We start from the raw sequence: 23444 nt of genomic DNA on the forward strand, positions 1-23444 counted from the left end.
ATTTGTCCAGAAAATTTTCTGAAACTGAACGCCGGTGGCATGTTTGGGAAAAAGAGGCTTTTGCTGTAAAAGCCGCTTTGGAAGCCTGGTGTCACCTCCTAGAAGGTGCTAAATGCCCTTTCGAGGTTTGGACTGATCACAGGAATTTGGAAGCCCTCCACACCCCCTGGCGTCTCAGTCCTAAACAAATTCGCCGGGCTCAATTTTTCAGTCGCTTTAACTTCCAGTTAAAATTTATTCCAGGAAAGAAAAACTTTCTGGCCAATGCTTTGTCATGTTTGCCTCAGGACTCTGACCACGTGGCAGATATAGTTGGGACTGTTCTCACTGAACCACAACTGGGCTTGGTTGCCATCACTCGGAGCCAGACCCATGCGCAGGCAACCCCACCCCCAGCCCCATCTGGGAAGTGGAGAGTGCAAGTTCCTTGTCAGTTACAGAAGGACTTTCTCCAGGTCTGAAATCTGACAATTGGTTGCTAGCTAATAGAGACAATGTTTCTTTTGAAAATGGTCTGGCATTGGTGGAACACTGCCTCTATGTGCCTGAAACTTTAAGGCCTGATGTTTTGTAGCATTCCCATGATGATAAACTTGCTGGACACTTTGGTTTTGTCAAAACCTTGCATTTGGTTCGCCGTCAATTTTGGTGGCCAACCTTAAGGCGTGATGTAAAAGACTATGTTGCTTCCTGTCCTGTTTGTGCCATGTCAAAGCGTAAAGGAGGTAAACCACAGGGGCTTCTACAGCCAGTGGCCAGCCCATCCTGTCCCTGGGATGAGATTTCTATGGATTTTATTGTGGACCTACCTCCCAGTCAGAAGAAAACTGTCATTTGGGTTGTAAAAGATTTTTTCTCCAAACAAACCCATTTCATTCCATTTGCGTCCATCCCATCGGCCCCGCAATTGGCCCGCCTATTTCTCATCCACATCTACCATCTCCATGGTAGCCCCTCCCGTTTGGTCAGCGACCGCGGGCCACAGTTCACTTCCCAGTTTTGGAAATCATTTTTAAAATTGATTGGCACCAAACAGGTGCTATCCACATCGTTGCATCCTGAGACTGATGGATCTACTGAGGTTTTGAACTCCGCCCTTGAACAATTCCTTAGAGCATACATAAACTAACATCAGGACAATTGGATGGACTTGCTGCCTTTTGCTGAAGTGGCTTACAACAATGCTGTCCATCAAAGCACCGGGCAAACCCCTTTTCGTGTGGTTTCTGGTCATGACTTTGTTCCCATCCCTGAGCTGCCACAAACCCCTCCCCAGTCCTGTTCTGCCTCTGACTGGGCTGTTAAGCTGGCTGATTCCTGGCCAGTGATTCAACAGGCTTTGGCTGATGCCCAGGCTGCTTACAAGTTTCAAGCCGATAAACATCGTTCTTTGCAACACGATTTCAAAATTGGGGATCAAGTATATCTCTCTACCAAATTTATCAAGTCCCCACAGCCCTCTAAAAAACTTGCTCCCAAGTTCATTGGTCCTTTCCCTACTGTTGGTCTTATCAATCCAGTTACTGTTAAGTTGGACCTGCCTCACAATTTGAAACGCTTGCACCCTGTTTTCCATTGCAGCTTGCTCAAGCCTGTCCAACGCTCTTCCCACTGGCATCCCCAACCTCCTCCTCCTGCTCCAAGCATGACTGACGGCCAGCAGCACTTTGAAGTCAAGGAGGTCATTGATTCTTGCAAGCTTCGAGGCACCCTCCAGTACCTGATCTGCTGGAAACACTTTTCTCATCCTGAATGGGTGCCTGCTCGCCACGTTAATGCTCCTGATTTAGTTAACTGTTTCCACTTGGCTTACCCTTTGAAGCCTGCTGCTTAGTGTTTTCTTTCTTAGGGTTTTTAGTTTGCATTTGGCGTGCTTTTCCCATTCTCAGCTTTCTTTGTGATCATGCATACTATTCTTTAATAAATCAGATATCTTTATGAACCTGTTCATGAGTCTGATGGTGTTTCAGAATAGGCAATCCTTACATAGGTATGTTTCCTTTTAAAAAAATTATCTTACATATTTAATTTTTTGGTTTACTAACTTTTAATCCTTTTTTGTACTCTGCATAGAGGGGACAGTGTGATGAGTATGTATGCAAGTATAGTATGTATGTTTTTAATTCTGTTTAATTATACCTATAATTCTAGCTATTAATTTTGGAATTATTAATACAAATAAAGGGAACAGCCAGTTTTTGTTTGCATAAAATTACCCTCTCTTTTTTATTGTTATTTCTGTCTGTCACACAGACTGAAAACTACTGCTTGGAACAAGGAATGCCTTTCCCCAGGATTTTATTACATGGGGAAGCAAGAAGCACCCAAGAGAGTGTTGCCTGTTAATGGACAATGAAAATAAAATAAAATAAAATAAACAAAACAAATATCACTCCTACTTTATTTTACACTTGTGAATGATACTTCCTTGAAATTTAAAGAACCAGGTAAAACTTATGGACAGTATAAGAGTTATGTAAGGATGAGCAATTCTCTAAATTAGCTTTAAACTTACTCCAGATTTTCTAAATGAGCTTTTTAATTTGTACATTTTTTGCAGGGGTGGAATGTGAACTAAGAGAGATGGCACAATGAAGAATCCTCTTTCTGGTGGCTCCTCACCATATTATCTGAGAAATTTCACATACACTAAGAAGGACTTCAATAAATTCTTGAAACTGACTGACGACAACTTTCAGAACAACAAAGAGTTGATTCCTGAAGCTTTCTCCAGAACTATAGAATGGAAAAAAAGGAGGCAGGCAATGAAATCTGCATGTAACTGGCTGAGGATTCCTTTGGTTGGAATTGCACGCACTGCCTGACTTCAAAAAATGTTCTGCTTTTTCTTGCTTGGGGCTGTATACCCTAAAATAGCTGAAGACACCATCCAAGTACAGCTTTTAGAGAGTCATCTGCATTAAACCCTCTGGGAAATGCTTCTAAGGCAATGTTTGTAAGTTTTCACAATTAGTAGAGGAAAAAGAGGACATTTTGGCTTGTTTTGTGTTCCAGGTTCTTTTTTAAGCCATACCCAATTAGATTGACCCAGACTCAGGAGAGACACAAAAGCACTGGACCCTGGGGTGGGGAGACTTTTTATTTTGTAAAAGAAAGGTATAAAAGCGATGTCTGAAACTTAACATACATACATACATACATACATATAGCTTCCTATTACCTCTATTCTATATTCTGTCCCATTGCTATTATTTCTATACTATTACTATGAGAATGACAATTATTTCTTTATTATATTCTACTACTATTACTTCTACAATATACAGCATGGCTGGCTGGGGAATTCTGGGAGTTGAAGTCCACACATCTTAAAGTTGCCAAGGTTGAGAGCCACTGTTATACTCTATACCATTACTATATAGCAATGTTTTCTTCTTAGACAGCCTGTTCCATCTTAATTCTCTGGTATTTCTTCTATTTTTTTCTTCTCCATTGTTGCTTTTTAAGGGCCACGTAGGCCTTTAAAGGTAGCTCTTGCACCTTTTCAAGTTGTCCTTTCTCTCGCTGGGCCCCTTTACTTCTTTTTTCCCTGGACCATTCACTCCCTCTGAAGGAGCAATGCCTTCTGTCTTTTGGCTGCTGCACTTCTCAGTTTACTGGTGGCTACAGAGCTCCAAAAATGCACCTGATTATTCTCTAGGAGTCAGGCAGCTAATAATGATAATGATAATGATAATGATAATGATAATGATAATACTGTAGTTCTGTCTCTGGTAAGCACAGGATGAGACTGCAAGGGACTTCTGACAACTTCTGGCTATTATGATGGTTCTGGTACAACCTGTGCATCTTTGTGATTCATGAAGAGTGACGCAATGGCCAGGCATCAGAACATCCAGTCTGCTGCTGATCATGCAGGGTCCTAGCTTACTGAAAACTAACATATATGCTGTCTGCAGGAAGCCAGCATCACCTGAGCAATGTGGATGGTGCAGGGTGTGTGGGAGGCAGGCTTCATGTGGCAAATGCAGATTTCAGAATGCCTGAACAGGTTACAAAAACAGCTATCTATATGTCAGCTAATCAGAAAAATTGTTTTTGTTATTTAGAGTTATATTCCACCTTTTTCCAGGAGCTCAAAGAAGCTTACATTTCATTTTATTCCCACAAAAATCCTGTGAGGAAAGCTGAGCTGAGAGAGTGCTTGGCAAAAGTCATTGAGTGAGTTGCCATAGCTGAAGGTAGATTTAAACACAGGTTTCTCCTACTCCTAGTCCAGTGTTTCTAAACCTTGGCAAATTGCTGGCTGGGAAATTCTGGGAGTTGAAATCCACACATCTTCAAGTTGCCAAAGTTGAGAAACACTGTCCTAGTCCAATATCTTAGCCATTGCACTATGTGGGCTGCTGCATCAGTCTTCTGTCTCTAATGGTCCAGTCTGAGCTTAGGGTAGTTGAGTCCCTAGTCCTGTGTCTTTGTCTCATTTGGAAGATTCTCTTCCTACTTTGATCACTCAGTTGTTATGATCCTTCTATTGGTAAGTTCCTGGATTGGAGCAATCTCTATAAATCATTGGGAATCATTGGGTAAGTTCCTGGATTGGAGCAATCTCTATAAATCATTGGGAATTTCTGGTTATCCTGAATCATAAAGCAGGAGCCGCTGTGTAACATTCAGAAGATTACAGAACTTACTAGGAAATCCAATTTGGCAATTCCTCCTAGAAATCTACAGAACTTGCTCAATAGCATTTCTGTAGAGAGTGAGAGATCTAGAGGATTAAAATTTAAGTAATAAATACTGCTCCAAGAGACTGCAACCTGATTTTAATTTAGATTTCTTCCTACTTTCCACTGTAAAAAACCCACTTAAATCAAATGCTTCAATATTATTTTATTGTGACCCAAGTTTTAGAATGAATACATCCAACAGGGCAAAGGCCAAGTTGTGGCTGCTTGGGTTGCAACCCCTCTACTGTAGGGCAGTGTTTCTCAACCTTGGCGGCTTTAAGATGCTGGCTGGAGAATTCTGGGAGCTGAAGCCCACAAACCTGAAAGCCACCAAGGCTGTGAAACACTGCTGTAGGGTATTGCTGTCAATTTTCTGTTCTTATGTAGGTGCCCAAATCATGCCAAACTTGCAGGAGAAATTCAGAAGCCTTGTTAAAATAAGATGATCCACATTCTGAACTCCTGACCACTGATTTATTCTCAGCTGAAGTGAGTTAAAAGGAAAGCTTTGAACCATTGCCTTCCCCTCTCACCCAAACTCTCAGCTGCATTTCCATAAGTGTCTTCACTTTCCCCCTCAGGGCTGGTCAAAGCACCTGTTAGCTGACTAACAGGGAAATGCTAAAAATAGCCAATAGCTTATTCCCTATATTCTTCCTAGTGCTTCCTTCACTGGGTTTGCTTTTCATAGCGAGGACAAAGAGTTGTTGCTGTTGTCACCAACAACAGCAACTAGCTCTTGGACAGGGGTGCTGCGAAGCTGCCTGCCTGAGCAGTGAGGAACGATAGGGAATTTGGGTCAAAGTGCCATATACAGTATCTTCCCTTCAGGAAGTGCCATCCCAGGTGGTGTCATGTTCACTGTTTCAATGTGCATTGTACATCGTAATGTTTCGCATGTCAAGCTAAGTTGCTGATGCATGTTCTGTCTGGGAGGGGGCTGTGACCTCCTTCTGCTGGGTTTGTTATCTGTCTTCAGGGGAATGGAATGTGTTCGGGTTATCTACTGTGTCCAAGGTTTTCTTCCCAGGAGATCAGCAGAACTTGTTACCAGCACCTGGGGTTGGAGAATTTGAAACAGTTGGGCAAGGGGAGGGATTACGTTTGTACCGAGGGTTTTTAGTTTGTATTTGGTGCGCTTTTGCTCATTCTCAGCTTTCTCTGTATTTGCATACTATTCTTTAATAAACCAGATACTCTTAAGCTCCTGCTTCTGAGTCTGAGTCTGTTAGGATAGGCAATCATTACACATGGTGGCTTGCTTCCTCCCACTTTCCCAGCATTTCACTCATGGTTTGTCAGCTTTATCAGAAGAGGCAATTCTTTTGTGTGATCCAGATTTTTTAATGGGGAACACATTGGATTTCTTTAGTGTTTTCTTAATTCTTGATTTTATTTATTTCTGATAATTGTATGCCACTTCCCATTAAAAAAAACTAAAACCTTGAAGCAGCTTCAAATCATCCAGTGTGAACAACCATGTTGGGAAAAAAAAGAAGTTGAGAAAGTTTTTACAACATTTATAGACCACCCCTTGTTCTCTAATTCTTTAAGAAGCACACAAGAGAGTTGTACCCCATTTGAAACCCTTGGTGATTTATTAGGCCTCAGTGTGGAAAATGGGAAGTAGTTTACTCTAATTTCCAAAGCTGGAGAGGGGTGGAGCACTGAGTCAAGTATGATACACCTGCTTGTCCTCCTAAACTGGTTCAAAGAGTTTAGTTATGCCATAAGGATGGTTGGCAAGATCAGAATCTATTACTAAAGCACCACCTGTGACATCTGAAGTGTATGTGCCAGAGATATATATGGGTTCATCAGTATTTACTGTTCAGGTAAGAAAAATTTTCCATGCCAACTGGCACATTTTATTTTCCTGACCAAGCACTGAAGGTGGGGTTTTTTTGGTTTTGCTTTGTGATTGCTGGGTGAATTTGTGGTGGAATGAGGGTTTTGCATGGCAAAAGCAGCTTAACTATTAGTGTGCTTCTCTAGTCTGGATTTCATAGAAAGAAGGTGAGAAGCACACAGATTCTTGACTTACATTTTTTAAAAAGTTAAATATACCAGAGCCCTCAATTTTCATATATGGATGGTATCTGGCAGGCATTCCAACCAGGATCACTATAGATAATAGTCTCTTTTCTCTTGGATCTAAAATAGTACATAGCTAAAAATATTTGAAAAGACTTATTTATTTATTAGACCGTTTAGCTTCTTTTTTTGGCTACTTCCCAGGACTACCAAAATGAAATCAATCAGTATGAAAATGAAGAAACGAAAAGAAACTACCATGAAATTGAAATTCCATATGGGACTGAATGTCAGGTAGTATGCAATGCAATACTTTTAACAGGAGAGATGAATGAAGAAGTAATTATGCAACTCTAAATTTACCAGTATGTCTTAATGTACATCTATTGTCTCTAGAAATTTTAAATATATAAGCATTTATGAGTTGCATTTCTGAGTAAATTCTCAGACTGCAGGTTGGATCTAACATTTTTATTCTGCCACTGAAATTGCCTCTGTGCAGAGAGAAGTTGAAAATATCTCACTGGGAGAAAAGGGCAGGAGGTGATAGCATCATAATCACCATTCATTTCCCCTCCCTTTGAAGCCCCAGTATGCTATTCTTTGGAGTGGATTTTGGGGAGGATAAGCAGATGGCAGGAATGGATGAAGATTAGCTCTTCTTCCATTCTACTAGTAGAAAATTCTCCTGGATCAAAAGTTTCCCACTAACCAAAGGAGATTTTCCATTTCTGGGAGGCTTGTATAACCAGAACAACCAGTTACCTGCTTCTGTTGATGAACATAAAAGGCTTTCCTCACTTATTCCTTTCATGTTCCATATTTCTAGCATTCCATTTTTCAAGATGGTCCTCTCTAGCCAACAATGGCCCTGCTGGCTGTGGAGGATGGAAAGGGTGATACAACACAATTGGAGGGCAGCAGATTGGAGAAGACAGCAATGGAGGAAATGCAACCCTTCTCTCCATTCCCCCATTTCTAGCAGGGCTAGTGTGATTTAAAAAGCTACATGGAACACAATCTGCAAGTATTTTATGCACTGTGGATCATGTTAGAGATGACAAACTATGCTGCTCCCATAAATTCCATATCTGTGATTCTAACCCTGATATTTGTACTACCAAGCATGTTGGATATCACATTTCTCCCGCAGATTTTCACAAAGACCTTTTCAGACCTTCTAAAATTATTCCCAGTGAACATGAAGAAGGGGGAACACTGCTGCTGACTCCACTTATAATCTTTGCGCCCTGAATGTTCCTATGTGCATGTAGGCATACAGGCAACTAGAGATACTGTACAACACATACTGTACTTCACCCATAAAAAGTCACATTTTCAATATTAGCATATTCCATTAGAATTGGGGAAACTCCTGTCTGAGACTGGAGAGCTGTTTCCTGTCAAAATAGTCTATGTACTCAAGGAAACTTGCCAAAAATTGGGCTCTTGAGTATATGGACACAGCTTATGTACGGGTCACATGCACTAGGTTCTGTGCATGTTCTGTGTGTAAAGCTTAAGAGGAAGGACAGTGGGTAAATATTGTCCCCTCCTTCAGTATCTTCCATACACTTACCACAGATTGAAAACCACTGATTTTGTGATAAATAACTTTTATGTCATTATTTGGGAAATCTTTAGGTCGAAACACCAACAGATGAAGAAAACAGAGGAAGCGTTGAATATAATAGAACAGAGAGCCAACTTAGCGATGAAGCTTCATTGCAGGTCAGTGTAATTCTTGAAGGTATTATGAAAAGATTTTCTGGCAACATTAAGAAAGTTTAATTCTCCCCCCATACACACTGTTTGCTCTATATGGGATTCTCCATTCTTTATCATATACAAAATATTTTTATTAAATGGAAAACGGGGAAGAAGAATGATTGCTTAGGGTGAAATGACACATGGCATTCATATCTATGCATCAACAGAGTGTAGTTTTTCCTAGAACAGCCTCCCGCACACTGTTTCAGAAGCTAGCCTGGTTGAGAATCCTGGCAGTTACAATCCAACATAATTGGAGGGCCTTGGGTTAGGGAAGTGTGTTCTCGGTAGGAAGGAGAGATTTTGAGCAAAGGAGACTCAGAGGTTAGAAATGTTTAAACTTAACATTTGAGCTGAAATTTCTCTCCCCATGCTGTTTACCTCTACCATACCAAAAGATTCCATATTTTGCCAAATTAAACACTGTAGGAGGAAAAAAAAGTTGAAGAGGGGGAATTGAAAGAAGAAAAATGACTGGGTGGAAAAATATTAAACTCCAGTCCCTCCATTCATTCTTCACTTAGAATGCTTGTATTTGTTATACAGTACAGATTTTTTTTCTGCAATATATGTCCATCCTTAAGTGAGCAACAGTGACAGCACAGATAGGCAGGAACAATTGCAGTAATCTTATCAGCCTTTGTATACTGATTAAGAAAGATAATAAAGTAATGGGTCTTTATCTGTTTATTAGAACAGTAAAAGAACAGAGATCAAAAGGAAAGTTTTCTTGTTGGCAGTCAGTGTGCACTTGGTATTTATTTAATTGTTTTAATAACATGATTCATTCTAGCCTTAGATATGGCAAATGCCTTTGGTTGTCTAGGCTGAAGACTCTTCAAGCGCTTGCCACTTCCAATGAGTATAAAATAGCAGGTTTAACTGAAGGAAATAATTGTCAGGCAGAATTTTGTCATAGAGGGAGAGAAATGGAGAGACTATGTTGCAACTTTAGGACATTGTAGGAGGTGAACCATGTTAGTTTGTGGTGGCAAAAAAATCAGGAGGAGTCTGGTAGCATTTTTTACATCTAACACATTTTATTAAAAGTCCTAAATTTTTACTGTTCACTTCAGCAGATGCATTGAGCAGCTACACTGATGTAGGATTTAAATTGGAGTGGGGAAGGGAAGGGGAATGGGAGGGGGAGCCAGGATGGTTATGCAGATGCAGGTTATGTGTGAAACAGATTACAAGTACCTTATCAGTTAACAAAATATGAGTTAAAAATATCAGGATCAAAACAAGGCACCAGGCTACAGACCAGGGGGCTGTGAGTTCTAGTCCTGCCTTAGGCATGAAAGCCGGCTGGATGACCTTGGGCCAGTCTCTCTCTCTCAGCCCAACTCACCTCACAGGGTTCTTGTGGGGAAAATAGGAGGAGGAAGGAGTCTTAGGTATGTTCCCCACCTTGAGTTATTTATAAAAAATAATAAAGGCGGGATAAAAAATCTAAATAGATAAAATAAATTTTAGCCTCCCAGGACACTCTATGGCTGACCTCCAAATGACCGTTTTAGAGAAACAGGACTTTAAAAACAGCATTGAACCAGAAATTGCTGATACATACAGTACATCAAAAGGTTCCAGGCCATCTCAGAAGTCTCAACAAACACAATGGATTTTTAATTCTGCCCCAAACGATGTGCTTTTATATGTTTTGATAAATGGCACTAGAATATTCCATTCTGGCATTATCAACAGATTAGAGATATGGGGTATCCAATTCTCTTTCCTGTCTCCAACTGCTCCTATTATGCTGAGTGTAAGGATCTTTTGAAAGTATTTGGACATAACTTTCTACCATAATCTTTAGCCTACTATGCCTTGCACTGTTAAAACTGTTCATAGATTTATTAAAATAGTTCTGTGCTGCTGCTGCTGCTGCAAGGGGGTGATTGTGCTGGTTTCTTATTGTAATTTCTATAGGCTGATTTTTAATCTTACTGTTATCTATCAGTATTTCTTATTAATTAAAATATTTTTGTTGTTTTTTTATTACTATTGTGATCAGATGCATAGGATTACTTTTAAGAAACAAAAGCTATATATTGAAAAAAATACTAACAACATCCTCTATTTAAATTTGAATTGTCAACTATAAATTAAGAGGAGAAAGGTGACATAGAAAGCAAAATAGAACAGTAATCTGGTTATGTTGGTAGAATCTGCATGGAATGGGAAAGAGATGGAAATTAATCTTAAATTATCAGGTACTATTTAAATTGATGGGAAACATGCCACATTGCTTATTTTTTTACGGATTTCATATATAATTAAGACTGAGTATAGATTATTTTGGAAGGTTTACATATTTTTGGCAACAAGCTGTGAAATCTAGTCAGATACTTGTGCTGTTGAAACAAGGACAAAATAGGCAATTAATCTGACAGATATGATATTAATTATGCAGATGCTGACTGCCGCAAAATTTAGCACTGCATAAAATAAAAAGTCCGCCAACTATAAAAGTGAAAAAATGTTTCAGACCATGCCACTATGCCATTCTATTTGAGAGAATCCCCAAAGCTACAATATTTATTAAGATGTCAATTCATGGCCACCGTTTCCTAATAGATAACGAGCTATCTGTCAGCCCTATAAGGTAGAGCAGACCAAGAAACCAATGCCATAAAGGTCTAAAACTACTTTTATTGGAACACCTACAGTAACAGAACCTTGCAAGTTTGAATGTGCTTCCCCCCTCCCTCACTATATCTTTGTGTGAACTAGGAAGGGGATTGTCTGAGATGTTTTCTTAGAATGGACTCAAGCCCTGTTTCTCTGATCACTGCCTTGGTAGTGGCTCTTCCTCCTGTCCTTCAAGGCCATTCTCTATGCCTTCTACACTACTGTTATTCTTAGCCAGAAATAAATAAGAGTTTTTACAGTGTGAGTTGCATGTCAAGAGCAAAGAACAAGAGCAGGAACTCAAGAGAATGCACAACACAATTGCTTCAACACTGCTTAGTAGCAAATCAATCTGTTAAATAGCATTGTCAAGGGGGTTCCACTCAAGTCAGGCTAACAGGCCACTAGCCTAGGATACGGGTTGACTCCCCTGCTTCTGAAGATGGTAGAGGGAGATCTAGGTCAGAATTTCCAGGAGAAGTTTACTAACAGAGAAAGCCCAACAAGAACTTGATGGGAGAAGCCCTTGTGACAATACGTTTCTTCCTGGGCATCACTTGTACTGGGCACTCTATAGGCATCATTTGGTGAGAAATTTCAGTGCAACGTGGTGTGAGGTAGTTGTAAAACAATGGCCCCACCCCCAGAGCAATGCTTTCAAGGTCCACAGAGTAGCAACCAGTTTGTCCTGGTAGCAAATTAAAGGGCAGCAGATTGGAGCTTAGTTCTAATTTACCACCTCTCCTATTGCTTGAAGCAGCTGCTTCATCATTTCATCGAATAATAAGGCTGGCTTTCTCCCAGAACACTAGTTCATTTTGTTATTAGATCCAAGTGTTAGGTTTACTATTCATTGGGAGGAAAGTATAATAGATCTCAGATGGGAGATGTTTAAAGTCTTAATTCTCAAGACCTTTGTATACAAAGAATGAGCAAACTCTGTTGGGTGTAGAGGCAAGGTTCATGTAAATCTGTAACTTTACTTCTACCGACATTTTATGAATGCTGATTTATTTTATAGTTGTATTCCTGAATTTAGTTTTGAGGCTGGATAAATCTACATATTTGTATTGATTTCAGCAGAATAACAGTAAACAAATATAGTGTACACAGTGAAAATACACACACATTTTTGTTATAATCAGCACTAAAAGTAGCATTGCAAATATAATTTAATGTGTATCATTTCTTCTTTCCCAATTTCCAAAATGGTAAGTGAGATCTCTGAAGTCTACTAGATGAGAATGTCTGCTCTTTTAAAAATATTATAAATCAAGGAAGGATGCTATTTTGAGGTCCCTTCCATCAGTGGAACAATGACAAATCCCTTAAAGTGATTAAAATCCCTAATCACAAAAGCAGTATCTGGTGTGGACTCACCAACTGAAAAAAAAAAATCCAAGATTTTTTAAATCAGTAAACATGTATATATTTCACCACACCATAGAAAGATCCTTTAATTCTGTAGCCCCTCCAACAATCCTTCAGCAACACAGCTTTTCACTTGTGTGATTATCTACCTATCTATCATATTTATTCACTGCCCATCTTGTATAACAATGACTCTTTTAAAAAAATTTCTTGGTTTGGGTTGACTGGTTATATAGTGAATTGTCCCAAGCTTTGCCAGAAAATGTTAAAGGGCTTATGGCTTCTCTTGTGCTGTCTTTTAGGGACAGGTGCCTCTTTTCTATTTGCTGTCTGTACATATCATAAGACTGAGAAACCTCAGAGAAGCAGATATACGTGAGTATCTCTGAATCAGCATTCCTCAACCTGATATCCTCCACCTATGTTAGACTGGAAATTCCTGGGCTGTTAGGCCACACTTGTCAACGGCCAAGCTAACTTGGCATTCTGGGAGTTGTAGTCTAGTATACCTGGAAGCCTGCTCTAAATCTTATGGCTTGCTTTCAAAGTGCCTGTTTTATTAACTGCTTTCAAAAAGTGTAACAACATTTGTATGAAATATTATTTACAGGAAGCCACTGGCAATAGTTACTGCTTCAAACTCTGTGATGCTGCTATCATTGCCTTTGCTGAAAAACCTAATATTTTCTTTCGTTGTCAGAGACAAATGAAAATGGAGATGCCCTTTCCATCTCGTGTGTTTGGGATGAGGCTGAGAACAAAATCTAAGGCTTTTGTCAGCTGTTGGACAACATCCCTGCATTAAGAGCTGTGCAACTAATTTTTTTTAAAAATGTTAAGCATGGGGAAAAAAACCTCACACACCGAGGCTTCTTTACATACTGAAACCAATGCTTATAACTTACAGTTCAGGTTACTCTTCCCATTCCAATCTATGCTTGTTTTTTCTTACAGGTAGTCTTCACTTAACAACGGTAATTGAGCCGGGAATTTCCATCGCTAAGCCAAGTGGTTGTAAAGAGAGATGGCATCGCTTAGCGATGGCAATCCTAGCAATTCCCCTTTTTACCCACTGTTAGCCTGAGCACCCACCCCATCCCAAGCCATTCTGGGCTTGGGTTCTCCCAGCCCTGAACACTGCCTTCACCTCCCCCCTGCCTACCTACCTACCCCCCACCTATCTCCCCCCATCTTTGCCCTTTTGGAAGCCCTGCAACCTGCCTTGGGGGTGGGAAACCCACCTGCGAGGCATCCTGTCCTGTCCTGCCCTGTCCCACCTATCTTTGCCTTTTTCACTCAACCGCCGCAGGTGAAGCAAAAGCTCCTGGCTGCCTTTGTGAGTCCTTTTCAGACCCAGTTTCTCCAGTGACTGTTTCTTCCATGTGGCTCCCTTCAGAACGCTATCTTCTCACCTTACACTTTCAGCGGTGCTGAGACCATAGTGTAAGCTGAGAAGATAGCATAAGGTGAGAAGATAGCATTCTGAAGGGAGCCACATGGAAGAAAAGCTGGAGAAGCTGGGCTCGAAAAGGACTCACAAAGGCAGCCAGGAGCTTTTGCTTCACCTGTGGCGGCTGAGTGAAAAAGGCAAAGGTAGGTGTGGGAAACTGGGAGAGGAGGCAGCTGGGTGAAGGAAAGCAGCCTGGGGAGGGTGGAGCTTGCTATTGGCTGCCTCACGCCTGTACGGGTGGGATGGGATGCCTTGCACTGCACAGGTGAACTTCCCACCCCAAGGCAGGTTGCAAGGCTTCCAAAAGAGGGGGAGATAGCTGGGTGGGGGGAGTTGAAGCACCCCTGCAGTTGTAAACATGGGTGGGCTGCCAAGCGCCTGAATTTTGATCACATGACTGCAGGGGTGCTGCAACAGTTATAATTTTGGGCACAGGTCATAAAGCCATGTTTTCAGTGCCGTTGTAATTCGAATGATTGCTGAATGAATGATTGTTAAGTGAAGACTACCTGTATTCTGCTAATGTCTCCAAATTACTTTGGGGCTTAAATCCTGCTGCAGCACAGGTAAGTAGACTGAAAAGTATGCAGTTGTATATCAGGTTGTCTCTTCCATCAGCTGCTGCTAACTAATTAAGAAGGTGTGCGGTATTATAACATTTCTCCCCAGGTGGTAGGGTGTGGGCAAAACCGGTGTCATATGAATGATAAAGCATTCCAAAGAATAATTTCTGAACAGTAGCTTCCAGGCTACTTCATTCCAGCAGTGAACAAAATATAGGTGATTAATGCAAACATTCTTTCTTCATGCAATTTATACTTGTGACATTACTCCAAAAAACTTGATTCTGTGATGAGCTATACCATTTTGTCAGAAGAACAGAATATAATTCTATAGGATTCATATAGAATAGGGAAATAAAACTGTTTGGGTTATTGGTGTTTCTTTCTTTACAAATAATGAAATGCTTTCAAAGGTATGTCAGTAGAACAGCCTTTTCTAATTTGGTGCTTTCCAGATGTGTTAAGACTACAATTCCCAGAAATCTTTAGTTATCTTCAACTTTCAGATATGTTTGGACTGCAACTCCCAGAAATCTCAGCCAGCTGCCATGATGGCTAGGAATTCTGGGGAGCTGCCAGATCAAGGAAGGCTGTAAAAAGCATTACATTTCCAGTAGATTTTCCAGTGCACTTTACCTAACATATGTTTTGGAATCGTAACTGCAATTCTACTAAAATAAGAAGAAACCTATATCTGCTTTTTTAAAGATTTTTTTGAGGTTTTTTTTTATCCAGCCTTTATTATTTTTATAAATAACTCAAGGCGGTGAATGTACCTAATATTCCTTCTACCTCCTCTTTTCCCCACAACAACAACCCTCTGAGGTGAGTTGGGCTGAGAGAGAATGACTGGCCCAAAATCACCCAGCTGGCTTTCATGCCTAAGGCGGGACTAGAACCCCTGTCTCTCAGTTTCTAGCCAGGTGCCTTAACCACTAGACCACACTTGTTTTGTCTCTTGTTGAGATGGGCGGCTATAGAAATTGAATAAATAAATAAATAATAAATAAATAAAAACTGTTGTTGCTGTTACTATTATTCGTATTGAAAAACTCACAAAAGAACCCCAATAACCTGGTGAAGATGACAGAAGTTGCAGAGATGGGTAAATGGACTTCCTTGATTAAAGAAAAGACAGTATCTACATTTATTGCTAACTAGAAACCCCTTATAGGCTTTTTGTGTGAAATAGAAAAAAATGAACTTATGATTATGGTTTTGATGATTAGAAAAATTAGATAATAGAAAAAAGAGAGGGTTTTTTTTGTAACCATAGAGTAAGCGGTAATTTTGTATTTATACTTACAATTGCCACAAAGAAAATTGGAAGCTACTTCTTTCTATTTCTTTTCATTCTTTCTTTTGTACTTTTCGCTTTCTCTTTGCTTTCCTTTTTCCTTTCTTTTCTTTACTTTATATTCGTTTTTGTTAGTTTTTATTTCCTTTTAAAAAATATTCCAATAAAAATTATAATGAAAAAAAAGAAAGAAACACCAGTAACCCAAACTAGCAGGATACAGTGAGTCACTGGTCTCTTGCACCCAGATGAGCCAAGAGGAAGATCAAGGAGAACTTGAGCTTTGGTGTATGTTAATAGGAGACCCCCCCGCCCCCCCAACTGCTCTCTTATTCACTTTACAATGAATAAAAAGATGAGATAACCACAAAGACAGACCCAGGCATAGTGTAAAAACAATGCAGACACATTCCCTGAAAGGCAACCTTTATTGCAAAAAGTGATAACAATGCACAGCAGTACTCATCCTTGAATTTATTGCCTGTGCTTAAGGCATGAACTTTAAATCAATTAAATTGTGAAATTGTTTTATAGTGTATTTTATATTGGAATTTTATTGTATATTTATTGTTTTTTGGATTATATTGTCATAAACCGCCCGGAGTCCCTCCGGTGGGAGGAGATGGGGGGTGACAAATCTGATAAATAAATAAATTACAAACCAACAGCTACATGCTGATGCAGCAAGAAATTCCATTGTAAAGATGTTATGTGAGAGATATACAAGACACATACAGAGATTGTATCAGCACTTGAAAGCACATGTTTATATAATTACTTCATCCTGAGTTCAAAGTCCAACTCTCCACAATTATACTTTTGTTGTTTTGAAACCTGCAGTAAGCCAAAGTGATTGTTACGTAAGTTTGAGATTGCCATCCTCTTCCTTCATCACCGCACGGACAAAAACTATTTCAAATTGCAGAAATCCAGTCTGGAATGAAACATTCTTCTTCAGGATTCAGAATATGGCTAAGGTGAGGAGCTAATAACTACCTTTCCCAGTAGGATGGCTTTTTGTGTTTATATTGGGGGTGAGTGGGAATTTCATTCACATAATATATAAAGTGTTAGAACATGGATAATTTTTTGTGGCTTAGCATGGTGTGTGAGCCCAGGCAGTATGATTATCTTATCGTTTAATATATTATGCAGGCTGGGTTAATTTAGTAACCATGTTGAATGTGTTTTTGAATGCAGTCCCTGAAATTGTTCCTACAAGTAGGAATGGAACCAATGTAATGGTAGCCCCAATTCTTAGCTCTTGGATATAGCCCAAGAGAAGCCTGTATTTAACAATATCATGAGCCACTAAGAGATCAAGCAAATTAACAAAGTCATGTTCCTTCTATGTCTTTCCCTTAAGAGATCATCCATTAGGATGAGCAAAGCTGATTCTGGCCCCAAACCAGGCCTGAACTCACTATAAAGAGGCAAGGTAATTGATGCCTTGTACTAACATGTAAAATTGCACACCCTTCATCTTCTTAAGACCTTGCCCCAAAATGGGCATCTATGACTTCATGATAGTTGGATAATCCTCTGGTTCCAAGGAGGGCATTTTCAGGATTGGGCATATAGCTGCCTCCTTTAAGAGTGGAAACTATACTTTATCACACAAATGCATTCACTACATTTGAGATCTATCAAGTAACCTCCATCCATAGTTCTAATAAGCCAGGATGGATAAGGGGAAGAAAGTAATGGTTAGGACTGAAATCTATAACCATATTGTCTATGTCCTCAGTTCCTTACTACCTCATAGTAGTCATGATTGTGTTCTCAAACAAGTTTGTGGCCAATCTCATGGCAAGTCTTATACTCTTTGTCTCCTGGCTTATTTTATAACGTGGAATTTCCCAGAAAATAAGGGCAATCCTTCACAGAGAGGGCACTTAGGACCAATTGAATCAATAGTGTTCTGTTTCTCCATCCATATGTCAGCAAGGACCTTAACAGGGTCACCAGCTTTATTTCTGGAAATTCTCATAGAATTGCTCAGAAATGTGTAACAATGTGAATAGAAATTCTAAGTAATTTGGCCTCATTTAGTGTTGGTAGATCCTATAGACACTTTCCATGGTGCCTACCAGACTCCCATCGTCCACCTGGCTTTTTGTATATACTACTACTAATAAGATGAGACCCCCAGGTCGGAAGATGGTCAAAATGCTACTGGGGAGGAACAGAGGATGAGCTCAACTAGCCCCAGACGTGATGACGCAGCTAGCTCAAAGCTGAAAGGACGGCTAGCGGCCGACGGTGCTGGTGGTGAACGGTGAATCCGATGTTCTAAGGATCAACACACCATCGGAACCTGGAATGTAAGATCTATGAGCCAGGGCAAATTGGATGTGGTTATTGGTGAGATGTCAAGATTAAAGATAGACATTCTGGGCGTCAGTGAACTGAAATGGACTGGAATGGGCCACTTCACATCAAATGACCACCAGATCTACTACTGCGGACAAGAGGACCACAGAAGAAATGGAGTAGCCTTCATAATTAATAGTAAAGTGGCTAAAGCAGTGCTTGGATACAACTCAAAAAATGATAGAATGATCTCAATTCGAATTCAGGGCAAGCCATCTAACATCACAGTGATCCAAATATACGCCCCAACCACAAATGCTGAAGAAGCTGAAGTAGAGCAGTTCTATGAGGATCTGCAGCACCTACTGGACAACACGCCTAAAAGAGATGTTATTTTCATCACAGGAGACTGGAATGCTAAGGTGGGCAGTCAAATGACACCTCGAATTACAGGTAAGTATGGCCTGGGAGAACAAAACGAAGCAGGACACAGGCTGATAGAATTTTGCCCAGACAATTCACTCTGCATAACAAACACTCTCTTCCAACAACCTAAGAGACGGCTTTATACATGGACTTCACCAGATGGACAACACCGAAATCAGATTGATTACATCCTTTGCAGCCAAAGGTGGTGGACATCTGTACAGTCGGTAAAAACAAGGCCTGGAGCTGACTGTAGTTCAGATCACGAACTTCTTCTTGCACAATTTAGGATCAGACCAAAGAGATTAGGGAAGACCCACAGATCAGCTAGATATGAGCTCACTAATATTCCTAAGGAATATGCAGTGGAGGTGAAGAATCGATTTAAGGGACTGGACTTAGTAGATAGGGTCCCGGAAGAACTCTGGACAGAAGTTGGCAGCATTGTTCAGGAGGCGGCAACAAAATACATCCCAAAGAAAGAGAAAACCAAGAAGGCAAAATGGCTGTCTGCTGAGACAATAGAAGTAGCCCAAGAAAGAAGGAAAGCAAAAGGCAACAGTGATAGGGGGAGATATGCCCAATTAAATGCAAAATTCCAGAGGTTAGCCAGAAGAGATAAGGAATTATTGTTAAACAAGCAATGCGCGGAAGTGGAAGAAGACAATAGAATAGGAAGGACAAGAGACCTCTTCCAGAAAATTAGAAACATTGGAGGTAAATTCCAGGCAAAAATGGGTATGATCAAAAACAAAGATGGCAAGGACCTAACAGAAGAAGAAGAGATCAAGAAAAGGTGGCAAGAATATACAGAAGACCTGTATAGGAAGGATAACAATATCGGGGATAGCTTTGACAGTGTGGTCGGTGAGCTAGAGCCAGACATCCTGAAGAGTGAGGTTGAGTGGGCCTTAAGAAGCATTGCTAATAACAAGGCAACAGGAGACGACGGCATCCCAGCTGAACTGTTCAAAATCTTGCAAGATGATGCTGTCAAGGTAATGCATGCTATATGCCAGCAAATTTGGAAAACACAAGAATGGCCATCAGACTGGAAAAAATCAACTTATATCCCCATACCAAAAAAGGGAAACACTCAAGAATGTGCAAACTATCGAACAGTGGCACTCATTTCACATGCCAGTAAGGTAATGCTCAAGATCCTGCAAGGTAGACTTCAGCAACTCATGGAGCGAGAATTGCCAGACGTACAAGCTGGGTTTAGAAAAGGCAGAGGAACTAGGGACCAAATTGCCAATATCCGCTGGATAATGGAAAAAGCCAGGGAGTTTCAGAAAAACATCTATTTCTGTTTTATTGACTATTCTAAAGCCTTTGACTGTGTGGACCATAACAAATTGTGGCAAGTTCTTAGTGGTATGGGGATACCAAGTCATCTTGTATGCCTCCTGAAGAATCTGTATAACGACCAAGTAGCAACAGTAAGAACAGACCACGGAACAACAGACTGGTTTAAGATTGGGAAAGGAGTATGGCAGGGCTGTATACTCTCACCCTACCTATTCAACTTCTATGCAGAACACATCATGCGACAAGCTGGCCTTGAGGAATCCAAGGCTGGAGTTAAAATCTCTGGAAGAAACATTAACAATCTCAGATATGCAGATGATACCACTTTGATGGCTGAAAGTGAAGAGGAACTGAGGAGCCTTATGATGAAGGTGAAAGAAGAAAGTGCAAAAGCTGGTTTGCAGCTAAACCTCAAAAAAACCAAGATTATGGCAACCAGCCTGATTGATAACTGGCAAATAGAGGGAGAAAATGTAGAAGCAGTGAAAGACTTTGTATTCCTAGGTGCAAAGATTACTGCAGATGCTGACTGCAGTCAGGAAATCAGAAGACGCTTAATCCTTGGAAGAAGAGCAATGACAAATCTCGATAAAATAGTTAAGAGCAGAGACATCACACTGACAACAAAGGCCCGCATAGTTAAAGCAATGGTGTTCCCTGTAGTAACATATGGCTGCGAGAGCTGGACCATAAGGAAGGCTGAGAGAAGGAAGATCGATGCTTTTGAACTGTGGTGTTGGAGGAAAATTCTGAGAGTGCCTTGGACTGCAAGAAGATCCAACCAGTCCATCCTCCAGGAAATCAAGCCAGACTGCTCACTTGAGGGAATGATATTAAAGGCAAAACTGAAATACTTTGGCCACATAATGAGAAGACAGGACACCCTGGAGAAGATGCTGATGCTAGGGAGAGTGGAAGGCAAAAGGAAGAGGGGCCGACCAAGGGCAAGATGGATGGATGATATTCTAGAGGTGACGGACTCGTCCCTGGGGGAGCTGGGGGTGTTGACGACCGACAGGAAGCTCTGGCGTGGGCTGGTCCATGAAGTCACGAAGAGTCGGAAGCGACTAAACGAATAAACAACAAACTACTAATAATAAATGGGAACCTGTTATGCCACAAAGTAAAGTGCTAACTTTTAGTATCATGATTTCCAATAATGCCTTTGGGATGCAAAACAGTTCTTCCACCACCTTTCTTAGGAAATAAAAACAGTGAGGTGCTGCTTCCCAGAGCTGTGTTTGGAAGTGAGCCATCTAAGCAGAAAAAACCCAAAGAAGATTGTTTGTGTGTATGGATGCTCTCATCATAAGCATCATGGTAAATTTGTGCTTTCTAGTGGCTTATATCCACTATGACAACCGTTTGTGGAAAGTTTTTCTCCCAGGCAGTATGTTCCCAGTGTGCCCTCCAGATCCCAAATTTGTGGATCCCTGTGCAAGACCTAGACAGATCAGAGTTTGTCTCCACATATTACCATGAAGTCCTAAAGTAACTCTGCCCCCAATATTTATATAGAGATATGTTAAGATAATGCAGAGACAAAAACGAATATTTAACTAAGTATGCTTAATATTTATGAATGAAAGTAAGTGAAACAGACAGGACGGGAATTTTGACTTTTCTGTCTGAAAGCAGTTAATCCTGCAAATTCAACACCTTCAACCTTTAATGCTTGTCTGATTTGCCCTCATTATTACAGTGCTGCTGCTGCTGTTGGTGTTCAAAACAGTTTACCTGTATACCTCCTCCATCTTCATGTTTTGTTTTTTAAATCCTGCCCCTCCTATTCCTCAGAATATACTTGAAATAATGGTCTATGATGAAGACAGCCCATTCAGTGATGAGGACCTCTGCACAGTTTTATTTGATATAGCAAATCTTCAGCCTGAAGAAAGAGTTTGCAAGCATTTTGAACTGAACAAAGAGGTGAGAAATGCAATTATATATTCAGAACGGGTGGTTACTGTACCAATGAGCGTAAGTTTCTGAAATGTGGTTTATATTTAATTGTTCATTGCACCATGTTATTTCACTTTTATTCACAATTACCTTTGAATATCTTCCATGCAGAGTAATTTTCCAAAAGTTATGTTTCCTTTAGAAACATATACCTAAAGTAATTGCTGCTGATGAATAATATCCTCATTTTACATTAATCATTTTATAGAGATGTTCATAAGCAGTCATATAATGCAATTAATACTCCCTAGTTTCCAGAGCAAAATTACCAAAGTGTGGGATTTGTCAGAGATGTCGTGATGCTTCTTCTCCTTAAGATGCAGAATATCCAAGGCCAGCTAAGTTATTTTGGCACCTGAGAAAATCCATTCAGGAGCATTCTCCATTCCTGACAGTGACGATTATGGGTAATAAATGAAGTAATGTGCAATCCTTCCTTAGCACACTAATCAGCTAACTGAGGCAGCTACCTCTACTTAACAGTGGGGTTGGCCCAACACCAAATATTAGCAATATCCATTTTATCTGATAATGGGCATAGAAGAAAATGAAATTGGTTTTTCAGTGTATATCAAGGTTTATTTATTTTTATATTATTTTTATCTTGCTCTTTAAAGAAGGTACCTGAACAGTTTACAAAAGAGTAGCAGTAATCTTGAAACTAATTCTAAAAGCTGATAAAAATACAGAAATTAATACATTTGGATGCAGACATGAGATGGCAGGATATCTATGGCATATCTCTGTGTTTGTAACATCTTCACAGGTGAAGTGAAGCATTGTGTACAGGTTATTTCCACTGCATCCATAAATGATCACGGAGCTTCCGGGTTTTACTAGATGCAGCACAGGAAACAATTTGAAATATTAGGACAAATTCCTAGAAATTCAGTTTTCTTCCAAAATATTATTATCATTTTTTTTTTGGTACTAGACATTTCCAGTCTTCTAAAAAATAGATTTTATTTATTTATTTAATCACTGTATATGGCCAACTAACTTGCAACTGAAATTTTATCTAAGCCTACCCTTTTATTTATTTGTTTAACATGGTAGACTGCTGACTACTGAAAGTTTTGGTGGTTTCCAATAAAAACGTTACTGTCTCTAGACTTTTATTCTTCTGTATAAAACCTGAATAGACAGAAAACTCCTTTTTGTGGCCTAAGAAAATTAGAAATAACGTATGCTGTCCTATCCAAATGGACCAACTAATGTTTTAGAAAAATGGGAACAGTTACTGACGGGACCATCTCTCCCCAACTGTTTCTTCCTGTCCCACCTGGTCTGGCAGGAGAGGCATGTTTCGGGTGCCTTTGGCTAAGGAGTGTCAGCTGGTGGGGCCCAGGAGGATGGCCTTTTCTGCTGCGGTGCCCACCCTGTGGGACATCATTCCACCTGATGGCCTTTTGCAAGGCCCTAAAAACTTGGTTTTGTGCCTGGGTCTGGGCCCCTGGAAGTATGATAGAGCCCATCTCTTGTCTTTGTTGATGGTTATTTTACTAAGAATTTTAATTACAATAGTAAAAACTAATACAAACTAAACTTAGAGAAAGAGAAGAGAATGGAAAGAAAGAATAAAAAGTGCAGGAAAAAAAGAAAGAAGAAAAAGAAAAGGAAGAATA

The 23444-nt window shown here is 40.1% G+C and overlaps 1 pseudogene; it reads left to right on the top strand.

Annotated features, from left to right (window-relative positions):
- The first annotated feature begins 6960 nt into the window (after nt 1-6960).
- LOC134507567 (cytosolic phospholipase A2 epsilon-like) overlaps nt 6961-23444 on the top strand; it is a 42086-nt pseudogene continuing 25602 nt past the window's right edge.

Source organism: Candoia aspera, chromosome 1, assembly GCF_035149785.1.
Source record: "Candoia aspera isolate rCanAsp1 chromosome 1, rCanAsp1.hap2, whole genome shotgun sequence".
Taxonomy (NCBI): Eukaryota; Metazoa; Chordata; class Lepidosauria; order Squamata; family Boidae; genus Candoia; species Candoia aspera.